Source organism: Amphiura filiformis, chromosome 1 (assembly GCF_039555335.1).
Source record: "Amphiura filiformis chromosome 1, Afil_fr2py, whole genome shotgun sequence".
Classification (NCBI taxonomy): Eukaryota; Metazoa; Echinodermata; class Ophiuroidea; order Amphilepidida; family Amphiuridae; genus Amphiura; species Amphiura filiformis.
This window is the reverse complement of record NC_092628.1, coordinates 79,410,801-79,416,946: the sequence shown is the minus strand read 5'-3', so window position 1 is coordinate 79,416,946 and position 6,146 is coordinate 79,410,801.

Below are 6,146 nucleotides of genomic sequence, written 5' to 3'. Positions count from 1 at the left end.
TTGTTTTGCATCATCTTATGGATAGTGTTGATAACATAGCCCAAGTTAAATATGCTGAACCAAACAAAGCTGTTGTTTTGTATGCAGGATGAATATTGTGGATAATTAAGGTTTCTCTACATGTTTGTAAATGTAATTAAATTTAATCAATTATTCTCTGAAAAGTAATTTAAATATTGAGACCTCTGAATAAAATCAGGTCTTGCTGGACATTGTAAGACAAAAACATTTACTACATGTAGACCTACTTCAGTGTTTCCAAGTCAACAACGCTAATTGGTCCATTGTAAGTAAGATGGCTACTAAATATGCAGTGAAACCTTAATTATCCTCTCGGTATCTGTCGTAATTGATGGCATACATGTAAAAACAATTTCAGCTGATGTGACATTCAGTTCAAATGGTCAACTATTTTTTCAGCTTGGGGCATGTTACGCATATTGTTATTCCATGAATGCTACGACTACGAGGAATATAATGACAATAATAATAAGGTTAAAACATACTGAATCGGCTCATATATTACTTATTCTGCAATTTGTATTTGCTTTTCAAGAGCATTTTCAATAAATTCAGAAGTTGGTACAGGAAAATTAAAAATGCTTACCTAACATGTGAAAGTGGTATTAAACAGATGTTTCATGGTCATTTATTTAGTACACATTTCAAATGAGCATCCTGTGTTTCGGACTGGGTACAAGTGTGTGCACATTTATACAAAGTGTAAATTTATGCAATAATCAGCCATTATTAAAGCTGACAATCTTTTAATGACTAGTGAGTCTTCACTTTATTGCATAAATTTGCATCATAGTGACCAACAGATGGTAATACATACATACATACATACACAATTCTTTTATAAAGCGCCGTTTCATCTAGATCACAGCGCATAAACAAATTCAAAGCATAAACACAATATAACAAACAAAGTGAGCAATAAAAACAGTCAACTTTTTGGGAAAAGATATGACTTCAGTAATTTCTTGAAGACTGGCAATGAGTTTGCAGTACGGATGGTGATGGGTAAATTGTTCCACAGTCCAGGAGCAGCCAGAGAAAAAGCTTTATTTGCGGCAGAGTGGAGAATCATATTGAAAGAGGCTGATTAAGGGTGTATTGAGCAGAGGATACTCTAAGTTCTAGGGTACTAAATTCAACAAATGACATCAATGGTGTGAGGTAGTAGTACACATGGAAAGGATGAACAGGCCTATGTGGCAAACTTGTCCAAGATTGGAATGTAAATGATGAAAGCTGTTTTTGAAGCTTAAGTAGACCTCCAGTATAAGTTGTTTATGCCATTTGTAAGAATTAAGTTCAGATCATACTTCAGTCACTAGACACTTGAAATCCATCAACAGAGGTGTCTCATTTCTTTAGAAAGAAGGGGGATGGGCTGCATTGCCCCTAAAAAGCATTGTGGGATATTATGTGTATGGTGGCTTCCAATCGTCAGAAATTGTTTGCGATAGATTGTTACTGTAAGTTTTGTGTGTATACTTTGGCTATGTTCAATGTTCTAGTTGAAAAGAGAATCCTGGGATTGTATCATCCATATGATCCTGTGTCGTATACTGGGGTACTCAGAAAGGTGGCTTTGTTACATTTTGATGTGCAGTTTGGATTTCAAAACACTGTCTTTTGAGTATTCCTTCACTTAGAAGATTCAATTAGGTCTTAAATTGAGGCTAATTTATTCTATATTACTCATGTTTTTAACCTGTTTTAAAATAATTTTTAATTATTTTCTTATGACGTTTGGCATGAAATGTGCCAAGGGTGGCTGAGGATTAGGGGGAGGAGGATTAGGGGGCGGGCTTCGTATCGTAAATATGATCTAAAACCCCATTAAAAATTTGAATCTAGTAAAAAATGTCTAAATGAACTCCCAGACATCTAAATCAAGTAAATAAATACAGAAGGTCATTTAAAAGACTAATACTTGCTCAGAATGATTGTAAATGTGGAAGGAGGTGGGGTTAAATCCCACCTACTTTGTGATTGTTTTTGCCCGCATTCTCTCATTTTTTAACCGATTTCCATAAAAAAAAGGTGTCAAAATGCTCAGGAAGATGAACCACTTCAAATGAGACGTGTAGGTAAAATGTTTGAACCATTTCAGTTTTTTGCTATGTAACACAAAGGTACCCCAGGTTGTGACACAAGACCATATATATATAAAAAATTGCATCCATGGAGAAAACAAGTATTTCTACACCAATTTCCAGTGTAAATTTTGGATGACACACCTTGGGATTCTTGTAATAAAATACTGACATTTGATTAACCAAATTTCACACAAAACCAAGGCAATGGGTGACATCATTATCATGGGCAATCTGACGATACATAGCGATGTGTACGGGTAACTCTCGGTCCTCCACCCCAAGAGCAATCAAGATAATTGGTATAAAATCAGTTGCTTGTTACTGGTGTGTGGTGGCAGAAGTAAAGCTTAAAAATTGATATTTTTATGAACGTTCAGAACCTGTTTTCTAGGAAAGTTCAATGTTCACATCCGATCTCACAATGTTTGAAGACCATACACATACATCACATCCAAAATATGGTAAAACAGCAGTGCAAAAGTTCATGCATTTGTGGTTATAATCAAAAATCTTCACATGATGTGAAAAAATCTTCACATGATGTGAAATAATGTTGTACCACAGGTATTGGAACAGTTTCACAAAGACCTGAAGAATGCATCATGTGTTCAAACCCATTAAATTTAACCTTGGTTCATAGACCGTTTAATGTTAAAGATTTCAGGGAATAGTGATGGGTTTGTGCACTTGCACCTGTAGTACAATGTAGATAGCATTGCAATATGTGGATCCTGTGCTTCTCTGCCGAAAGTTGAGTTTAATGGAAATTCTGTCCCACAATACAATAAGCGTATTGCACAACAAAGGAGATGGATTAACCTCAGAGTTTGACGTATTGTTATGTAACTACGTCTATTACCTTTCGGGAAGTATTTTTCCATCAAACTGACTTCCGGTAAATAAACCCAGAATCTACATAATTCTTAGATGTGCTGACACTGGACTTGATGAGGTAACTGAGGTGGGTTCAATCTTCATAAGTTGCTCGAATGTCATCCTTTTCTCCATTGATTTTTTGAACCAACCTCAGTTACCTCACCAAGTCTAATGTCCGCATATCCAAGAATTCAGGATTTTACCCCAATCAAGAGCTCTTACCCAATCCCGTCCATAATCCTAATTACAACGAAATATCCCAATTTCAACCCTGATCCTGCTAAACTTGACCTTGATCTTGACCTTAACACATTTACCTAACCCTAATCTTGAAGCTGTTACTGGTGACCTTGTTGCATAAGGTCAATTTCCCCATAATGGCATTGGTATATTAATGGGGCAAACCTGCAGAGTTTATTGGGCATTCCAACCTGCAGAATGGAATGGACAAACCAAATTCATCAAATCATCGTTCAACTCATCTGTGACTATTTGTTAAATGATGTACATCTCAAGAGAGAGAGATTGAGGTCCTTGACACCAGTGATTGAGTTTGAAATGGAAGGCTGGTTCCAGAGTTCTGCTTTCCTCTCTCATGGTAAGTAAATTAGGTCAGAGCCAGCCCCAGGCTGTCTGCCCATCCAAGGCCCTAGCCTCTAAGTAGCAATCTGTTGGATTTGGATGGCACGCATCAGATTGAACTATTACTGTAGTAGTACTGTATTCTTTCCATTAACCACCCACACCCCTATAAGTGCCCACCCAATGACTTTACAACAAGCAGAAACTGCCTATGCAAATCTGAATCATGGTCTGAAACAATGACATGCACACTGATGATGAAATATTTTGGGTCTTTTTACATCTTGTTGGCTGGCCTAACACAAGGTTAAAAATAAGCGCTCACTCAAAATGATTTCTTTTAAGTGCCCTGGGCGGTTGATGGAATGAATACGGTACATGAAGCAGACTTACTCTTGAAATGTTGAACCCTGACATATGCAGATGGTGGACATGACAGATTTCAATGACGGCTTACATTGTGCAATCCCATAGCAAATGCAACTCATTCAAGAGGCAAGGTTTTTTCATGTGGGATACTGTTCCTATCAACCACAATGGTCTATGCCCAATGTAGACTATACAGAACCAAAATAAAGTGAATCTGATATAGATCAGAAAGAGTTGCAAGGATAGAATTGTGATCATTGTTAAAAAAAAACTGCTTGCTCATTTTAGCATGGTTAGCCAACAAGGGAAGTTGAGTGTGGGTTAACAGGGCAGGGCATAAAGCATGTTAAGGATCTAGAGCGTCCCAAGGTCAAGGAACCCATTTCAATGACTTAATTTTCATAGGCATCAGCTTCTGAGATGTGGAAATCCTGATTTATCAACCATTTTAAAGTGTCTTTAGTAAATTGTACAGATTGTTTGGTCCTCTACGGCAATCTCTCTTCCAAAGTCCTCTTCAGGTCTTCCTATAGGTATGCAATACAATGTCATTCATGATGGAATCAGCCGTCACAAATGTGGGGCAGCCGAAATTGAAATATTTTTCTAAATTCAAATAAAGATATAAAGAAAAACATACCAGGTAACAAATTTCTCAAAAAGTGGGGCGGCAATGGCCTCCCGCGCCACCCCATTGCTATGGCTCTGAAGTTTTGTATTGAATGAGTCCGCCATAAGATTGTCCATTACTAACTGTCTGCAATCAAATTCACATACACAACAAAGTAGATCTGGAGACAATTGACCAGGTTACTGAAGTCTGTATTGCAATAGACCTCTGTGGAAGATAGACTGCATGAACATACTGAAGTTGAACCAAGATGTACATTCTGTAGGTAAGTCATCTTCCATATTTTTCAGGCACAATACAATTTTGTTTTATCACAGGCCTCAAAAATCGAAATTAGCCAGAATTTCTGTATTCCATTCGGCACTTGGATCTTAAATTTTCGAGGGCCATCACAAACTGTTGCAGGCCCAATTATATAATCCACATCAAGCTATAGAAGGGTGTACTCCAGGCCTTGAAATAAACCAGAATTTCTGAGGGCCATTTGGGTCTCTTTAAAAAAATTTGGGCCCTCGGAAATTTCGAGCCCTGATCATGGAGGATATAAAGAAGAAAGGGGAAGCAACTCAAATCTATCTATCACTAATTGCAAGGAATGTCAGGTTTCAAACTTGACTGGTTTGGTGAGTTCCATCATTTATGATAGGATCTATGGTTCCAGTAACCTTGCTTTGCTGAACTGGAACATTAACTGCAAATAAAGAGCTTGAGTTGTTTTTACCTGAGATATGCATGCATATTCTGTCAATCCTTGCCAGTTGCACATCCTTGCCAGTTGCGCAAGACTGGCAATGCTGGCAACTGTCTGATGATCTCAAAGTTGTAAATCGGTGCCACTGTGTGACAACATGGATCTCAAGAGTCTAACAACTTTGAAACGTGATTAGATTTACTCTTGACCCCACTTGAAGAAAAAGCATGCATTATAATATTTTAGCAAATATTCCCTACCCCCAATAAAAAGAGAAACATGCATCCTTACACTGTAAAATACCACAAGAAAAAAATGAAGAATGAGAAATGCAGAAACCTGTTGGCTACCATGTGATAATCCAGTGGTGGATACGAGCATATTCACATTGATTTGATTGAAGAAAAAAGGAGAGGAGGGCACAGCGTCATCATCCCTATATCTTCGTGTAAAAAATTGCTGTGATAGTACGGCGAATCTTCTCGTTTTTCAACAGCTACGCATGGCTATTTTGTTCGAGATAGGCTGAGCGACTCGGGCTTAGAAGCATACCATTTACACGATATGAGATACCACAGTTTCTATTCTACACGTTTTTACGATTTACGCATGTTCAGTACCCCATATGATGTTGCCATTACAAGAAAATTCGATTTGTTGTCAGGTAAAACCCAGGTTTTGTTTTCAATACACTAACTGGAAATTCAATACACTAATCAGCGGCGATTGCTGATTGCTGTGGATATATTTTACTGCATTTTATACATAACGATTTTCAACTGTTTAAGAATTGAAATCAGATCCATGTGCTGTATAGAATATTAAATCACAAGTCTATAATACAATGCACATATCGAGACACTATGCAACTTTCTTTATCTGCGTC